This window comes from Octopus bimaculoides, chromosome 12 (assembly GCF_046866305.1).
Source record: "Octopus bimaculoides isolate indiv1 chromosome 12, ASM4686630v1, whole genome shotgun sequence".
Lineage (NCBI taxonomy): Eukaryota > Metazoa > Mollusca > Cephalopoda > Octopoda > Octopodidae > Octopus > Octopus bimaculoides.
The window spans coordinates 19,555,469-19,564,259 of record NC_142939.1 but is presented as its reverse complement, the minus strand read 5'-3'; positions in this window follow the sequence as shown (position 1 = coordinate 19,564,259).

Here is an 8,791-nt window from a genome sequence, read left to right as displayed (position 1 = left end):
TATGTATATATTATATATATATATATATATATATATATATATATATATATATATATATATGTAAGTATTGGGTGGATCTGGGTGAGGTGAATATGTAAGCTGTTGTTTTTGTTTTTTTTCTTCTGGTAACTTTATAGTTTTATCGACCCCACGATAATGAAATGAAATATCAACTCCGGCGAGATTTCGACTTAGTGTATGAAGAGATATGACGAAATTCCACATAGTATTGTATCCACCACTCCTCTGTAAACAATTTCCAACAAACCAATAACGCTACATAATATTTAAGAGGAGGGAAACAGTTAATTTAATCGATTATATCTCTTAAATGCTAGTTATTTAATCTAACCCGAAGGACAAACGACAAAGTGTGTCGCGGTGTTATTTGAACTCAAAGCATAAGATATGTAAATATATAGCCATTTTTACCAACTCTGACCCCCAAACGATCCTTCGGTTCTGAAACTCACTAACATAGAAATAAGGCAAGAAATTATGACGGAGAGGAACTGTGAATTACATGGCGATTAGTTTTGACTGATGCCTTAATATATCGGTAGAATGAAATTTAAAGTTGGTCCCGAAGAAACTTGAACACATAATGTAATTAGCAAAAACAATTACGGTAATGCGTTTCTTTTTTGTTCCGACACTTGTAAACTTGGCATGAGTCCAGAAATTTGAAGGATGAGGTAAAGAAAATTACCCCAGTATTTTATTTGTACAGTCTTCTATCGACCCTGTGGGAATGAGGAGCAAAATTAACCTCGTCGAGATGCGCCCAACATTGAAATTGTCAGGGACAAGTATTCCACCATTAGATTAGTACATTCTTGGTTACATACAATATGGCAAAAGATTCTACTGAATGGAAACTTGTAGGAGTTAATATAAGCTTGACCAAAGTGTCCAGTTCAACGAAGTGTTTGGTTCACTAAATCGATCGATGTACTTAATAGTTTCAAATTTTGACACAAAGCTAGCAATTCTGAAGTGAGATCAAAGTCGATTACAATTATCCCAGTATTCAACCAACACATATTTTATCGAAACTGAACAAAAAAAAAAAAAAAAAAAAAATTTTTTTAAAAATCAAAGGCAATGTTGACCTCGGCAGTATGTGAACTGAAAACAAAGCTCAAAGAAATGCCGCTAAGCATTTTGTTCGACCTTCTAAAACATTTGCCAGCTCACGGCATTCACACCATTATATACTATTTGTTCAGCACAATACGAAAAGTAAAATGTTAAACTATTAATTAATCACAGTATATTACGACAATTTCGTTGTATATTTTCACGTGAATAATATATAGAGTCGATTCAACAGATCTTAATATAATACGGTTGTCTTTCCGCCGGGGTCGACTCTGTCTTTCGTTCTTTCGAGGTCGATAAAATAAGTACTAGTTGAATGCCGGGGTCAACGTAATCGGCTTGCCTGCTCCACCGAAACTGCTAGCCTTGTGCCATATTTTGAAAACAAAATATTGTACAGTTGCAAAATGCTTAACAGCATTTCGTCCACCTCTACGTTCGGAGATAAAATTTCGCCGAAGTCGACTTTGCCTTTCATCGTTTCGAGGGTCGATAAGATAAGTACCACTTTCCCATCTTCCTCGAACTTGCTGGCCACGTGCCAAATTTGAATCCAATATAGTACAGTAGTTTATTTTGACGAACTTTGAGTTATGACAAACACTGTTTAAAAGTAGTAATTTAAAAAATTGACAGCATTAAGTGGAGGCGCGTGGCTTAGTGGTTAGGGTGTCAGCATCATGATCGTAAGATTGTGGTTTCGATTCCAAGACCGGGTGACGCGTTGTGTTCTTGAGCACAACACTTCATTTCACGTTGCTCCAGTCCACTCAGCTGGCAAAAAGGATTAACACTGCGATGGACTGGTGTCCTGTCCAGCTGGGGAACACATACACCATTGAAACCGGGAAAGCGGGCCTGGCTAGGCTTTAAAAGGGTGCATTTTATTAATATTTTTTTTAAGATAGCATTAAATTATATAGTTTTAAATTAATAATACACAGGCAGGGTTGATTCACGGATCTAATATAATACAATTGCTTACATTGACGAATCTGAAGTGATGACAGGCCATGTTGACCCAAGAGGCATAAAAAACTCTGGACACCAGGGTAAATGTAGAATCCAATGCAGGCAAAAGTGGTCTGTGTAAGCAAATATTAATAGAAATAATTAAATAAAGTAAAATAAGTCTTTATACGGTGAGAAATACGAGAAGTCTAATGTTTCAGGCAAAAGCCTTCGTCAGTGGGGGATGAAATGTTTACATTGAAAAAAAAAACTTATCTCGTTTTTTTTTGTTTTTCGACGACTGACTAATTTAAACCAAATTTTTGTAGGAGCTTCTGTTAACTGTGGTACTTTCTGCTTCGGGGGATAATAGGCAAGAAAGAAAGCTTTCACTGTGTTCATAGTAAACGAGTCATCTTATTTTGAAGGAAAGAAAATTCAGCCTGAAATGCGAGATATTTCATCTACTCTGCATAAAATTCATTCAAGACTTTCAACTTGGAAAAACAAAAAACAAACAGGAATTCCAAAATTGTAGTTCGATGTTTTAGTCATCCTTCCTACGATATTTGCTGGTATATAAGCCGCAATTTAAAAAAAATTTTTTGCAAAAATAAATATCTCAAAGAAATAATCCTTAGTTCTATATGCGATGTTGGGTCTCTACCATATATAATTTAATACACCAAAACATTTGTTTTGTATTGAATATGCGTTGCTGAAATCGGGGAGCCTCTAATATGTCCCTCATGTCTTTTATACTATGAAATATCTATCTATTCACATATAGATATATATATATATATATATATATATATATATATATATATATATATATATATATATGTGTGTGTCTATATATATACATGTGTGTATATATATATATGAATATATAAATGTAGATATATATCTATATTGATATATCTATCTATATAAAATCTATCTACGTATAATTATATATATATATATATATATATATATATATATATATATATATATATATATATATATATATATATATATATATATATATATATACATAAATATGTCTCTCTCTCTCTCTCCCTCTCTCTCTCTCTCTCTCTCTCTCTCTCTCTCTATATATATATATATATATATATAATAGTGGCCCTTCTGGACATGCCCACGGTCACTCGGAGAGCCACTGTCACTAGCTACGCTGATGACACAAAACTATCTCAGGCAATAAAGAATCCTGATGATATTGTAAGCCTACAGAATGACCTAAATGCAATATATGAGTGGGCAGAGCAAAATATATGCAGTTCAATGCGGAAACATTTCAAGTACTGCGCTACAAGGCTACAAGTGCCTCCCAACTGGCATACACAGGACCTGGAGTTACTGCAATCCTAGAACCACAAGCCGTGAGAGACCTGGGCATCAACATGTGTAGTGATGCATCATTTCACATGCACATTGTCAAGTTGACAGCAAAGTGAACACAGCTGGCGGGGTGGATACTGAGGACATTCCGTACAAGGGATCAAAAAGTCATGTTGACTCTATGGAAGACATTTGTCCTGAGCCACCTAGATTATTGTTCTCAGTTGTGGTCACCACACAGTGTCAAACGGACAGCAGAACTCGAGGCAATTCATCGGCACTAAACAAAAAAGATCGCCACAGTCCAGCAGATGAACTACAGGGAGCGACTGCAGGCACTAGGTCTCTACTCCCTGGAACGCAGGCGGGAGAGATATGTAATAATATACATATGGAAAATACTGGAAGGACTGGTGCCAAACTTTGGCATCAAGTACTACAGGAATGCCCGCACAGGTCGCCACTGCATGGTGCCAAAGGTACCGTCCACTGCATCTCACATAAGAACAAGATGCTACAGCAGCCTCGGCTTCTGCCAAAACATTTGAGAGACCTGCAAGATACGGATGTGGAGGTCTTCAAGACAAAACTCGACGCTTTCCTCTCCACGATACCAGACGAACCAATGGCTCGAAATGAGACACAGTTTAGGGCAGCGATGTCAAATTCTCTTATACAACAGATGTGCCATCAAAACTCTTGATTGGACTATATCAGGTGCAGGAGAAGAGCCATGCAAGGAACGTGAAGAGAGCAAAGCATAAAGACAGAAAATCACGGTGGTGCTCCAGCAGGACCACAGCCACTTGGCTGAATCCCATAAATAAAAAAAAAAAAAATATATATATATATATGAGAGAATGTACCCAAAATAACCGGAAACATGCTCTGTCAGACAAGCCGATTGTAGTTCAGGCTTCCGCTGCTTGATGCGTACCTCAGGCGAAAAGAAATTGTGTTGCAGTGTATTTATGTATTGTGATCCTGAATTGGGTAGGGGACGTATGGCCCGTGGTACTAGCCTTGGATGAATTTTAAAGCTAATGTTGAGGACGTTTGAGCAATGCTGGTGGTGTATTTTCCACATCGTGCAAATGATGTACCGCTCGCGGCGGCGCTGGAGAGAGTAGTGTTTCAATGCTGTAAGGTGGTCCCAGTAATCGAGATCAGTCATGCCCTTAATTCATTTAGTAAATGCACTTTGGGGTGATTGCATTTTCGGGATTTTTTGTTTTGTATGGGGAGACCACAGAGGATAGTTCATATCCAGTTAAATGAAGAAAAGAGAATGGTGAGTAGGAAGTTAACAGTTATTTATTATTAACAAATTGGTCATCTTTACTTTTAACAGCCGTTACAATTAATACTCGATAATTTAATTACTAATTTGTGCATTAAATTTGCATTTATGTTACATGAGCATAATTTCATCAAAGAAAAGGATGTACCTTGTGATGTTATATGCAGACTATCAGTTCATTTCAGCATCTGTGTGTGTGTGTGTGTGAGTCTTTTGTACCGCTTCCGTCTACCAAGGAATTGGTCAGTTTGAGGATATATGAATATATTTGAAAATACTTGCCCTTGTTACCGGTTTTGGTTGCGAACCGAACTTCCTAACGGCACTGCTACGCCTGTACCTATAAAAAGCTTCATAAGTAAACATAAACATAAAGCCATATTAAATCCCTTCACTGGTTTAGCTTTACAAATATTTTAAGGGAATGGTGATTATAAACTTTATGGTTGCCAGCAGATAGCTGATGCTTTTTACTTTCAAAACACGGTTGCTTGAGATGAACAAAGGAACGTACAAAACGCTGATAACACATTTTGTTTATAGTTATATAAAATATTAGCGTATTATAATATATTGCTTATATTCGAAGCCAATTCTTTGAAGGCAGGCTGTAAAATCGATCAAATATTTAATTGACATAAAGGTATCAAGGACAAATATTATAGCTTCTGTATATTTTGCTACACCACACACGCGCGCGGAAATATGAATATATATATATGTATATACACTGTGTGTCTGGTGTAGGTACATGGATACGTGTATATGCAAATACAGAATTCAAACAACTAACCAATGTGCTCAATATGTATATATATATATATAGTGTACAATTTCTCGTTTTTTTTCATCATCCTTGTTTTCGTATACATTCACCTCCGTTCTTCCAAGGAATCTAGTCCTCTTAGCTTAGATTCTTTGGGGGCCGGGCAGATTGGAGAAGTCTCGAGTGCAACCGGCCGAAACTACCGAGAAAATCTGGAACTCGACCGAGGACAGAAAACACCAAATGACCCGTCCTTGTTTTTTCCTATCCTTTTTTGTATTTTCTAACGATCCGGATGTTTTGTTGTTGCCTGTTACGTTCTTTTTCCATATATATATATATATATATATATATATATATATATATACATACATACATACATACATACATACATACATATATATATATATATATATACATACATACATATATTCATGCATACATTCATTCATACATACATACATACATGCATACATGTGTGTCTGTATTTTATCAAATGCTGATTTCAGTCGTTAGACCGCAGCCGTGCTGGGGGAGCCGAGCTAATAGAATGGTTAGCACGTCTGGCAAAATGTTTCGAGCCACTTCCTTCCGTCACAACGTCCTGAGTTCAAATTCCGCCGCGGTTGAATTTGCCGTTCGTAAATTCGGAGTCAATAAAATTAGTATCGGTAGAGCACTGATTTCCATATAACCGACTAGGCCCCACCTTCAAAAGTTCACGCCTCGTTCTTATAAACTAAGGCAGCAAGCCGGCAGGTTCGGTAGTGCTTCGAACAAAATGCTTAGCGATAATTCCTCCTTTATATTTTTTATTCATATTTCTTCGGGGACAACTTTGCCTGCCTTCCTTTCAGGATCGATGAAATAGAGGACCAGCCAAGCGCCGTGGTCGGTGTAATCGACATACCGCTTCCTGTTGCAATTGCTGACCTTGTGTTAAAGTTATAAACAATTATAAATTACTAGTCGAACCTGAATTCTTGATTGCAAAACCTATGATCATTAGATCTTCTCTTCCGTAATGGTGTAACTAAGACTACATTATTTCCTGTATAGCCGTATGTTTAAAGCAAGCCCACGTGATACGGGTTGTGTGTTGTTTTCTTGAGCAGGAAACTTTACTTCACGTTGCCTTAGTTCACGCGGCTGTAAAAATGAGTTGCGACGTCACTGGTGTCAAGCTGTACTGGCCTTTGTCTTCCCCTTGGATAACATCGGAGTAGTGGAGATGAAAAAAAAAATAGAAAACAAGTTCTAGAGTCGATATACTCGACTAAAAATTATTCAAGGCGTTGCCCCGGCGTAGCCGCAGTCTAATGGCTGCAAAAGTAAATGGTAATAGGTTTCACACACACACATACACACACACACACACACACACGTACATATACATACACGCACACCCACATGCACACATAGGCACACATACTGTAAACACAATGAGCGCCATCCACCAGCAAAGGACAACGCCTGAGGAAAAAGGCTTAACAAATAAGGTACTGGCTGAACGCTTTAATAGAAAGTTCGTCTGTATCTCTCCCTGTCTCTCTCTCTCTCTCTCTCTCTCTCTCTCTCTCTCTCTCTCTTACTCCTATTCTCATGGGGTTTTTTTGTTGTCATATATGACTGTTTGTTTTGTTTTGCTTTGTTTTTCTTCAAGTGTATGATTCTAATATTGCAAATTAGTATCAGACTCCCTTTTCTATTATGCCTCTTTTATTTTTCTACATTTTTGTTATATTCATATATCTATTTGTATTGAGAAGCGCACTGATACATATAGTTATTAAAAACTGTTGTGATAAGTAGATGCTTTTGCCCTTTAGTAATAAGTCAGGCTTGACGGAGCAAGGCTACGCGTTAGATCAAAGTCTACGATATCTATTCATTTTCGTCCTTTTTGTGTTTTTCTTCGGTCGTCAATGTAGCAGAATATATATATTTTTTTTACTTCGTGAGTAAGAAATTCGAAAGGCAGCAGAAGAGTGAGGGTTTGTAGTATTCTCGAACGGCAAGTCAATTAACGTAACTAGGATTATGGGTGCGGGACTGTAGGTGTGAATGGCGGCTGTTCCGCCCTGGGAGACGTTTTTATGGGCGCAACACTTTTAGGGCTACTGTATAAGCCTTTATAGCATCGCTTCTCAACCGCGGCTCTCAGGCACTCTTCCCGCGGTCTTCAAACATCTTTCCGGTAGCACACAACGTCTTCTTTCTAATAAATATATCTTCTTAAATGACTTGCATTTTACCTTTTTAGTGTGGCCCCTTACAAAACTCCTGGTTTTCGAGCTGGCTCGGATATCAAAAATTTTGAGAACTACTGTTGTATATACAGGTTTGTTGGCCAAACCTATACAAGCTTATACAGTAGACCCAAATTCAACGGCTGCCTCTGATGAAACACACTCTAGCTAACCAACTCCGGAGACAGCTCTGAAGGTAAAACCCTGGAACAAGTACTGTAAAATATCCAATGCTACGCTTAATAACTCTGCGTCATGGTCACCATAGGAATGCTGGGTTATTCACTGCCTATTTCATTTTGTACCATTGGTTTCCCCATGAGACTCGTTCCCGTTCACTCTGTATGCTAGTGGAACATCACTGAGACACGTGGAAAAGTTTAAGTATTGTGTGATGGGAACCTCAAGACTGGATTGAATGCTAGAATTTCAAATGCTGGCTCAGCAATGCGCAAGTTCCTGCTTTCGATCCTGAAAAGAGGAGACGCTGGTGAAAAAGCCAAACTACATAACTTTTATTCAGTTTCCGTGCTTATCCTCAATTATGATCATGTTTTGTAATTAAAAAGATACACTCATGAATAGAAGCGGCTGAAATGGAGTCCTTCCGAAGGGCGTCTAGAGTAAAGTTGCTCAATAAGGGGCGTAGCTCGGAGATCAGGCCGAGCCGCTACTTCTCCACATTGAGAGATCACAGTTTCAGCGCTGCCACGTGGTTCTGGGTTCAGTCCCACAGCGTGGAATCTTCCGCGTCTTCTACCATAGTCTCAGGCCGACCAAAGACTCGTGAGTGGATTTGATACACGGATACTGAAACAAGCCCGTTGTATCTATCTATCTATCTATCTATCTTTATATATAGGTAAAGCAAATTTTAGAGGTAATACTTGACAATTGTAAGCCCCTGTATATGCCAGATAGTGGCCGAGGTGAAAGAATAAATTAAAAACGCAAAATTAAAACATAATACAAAGGGTACATATGGTTCGGGATTCAGTCCCTCTGTGTGGTACCTTGGGCATGTCTCTTCTACTATAGCCTCGGGTCAACCAAAGCCTTGTGAGTGGATTTGTTAGA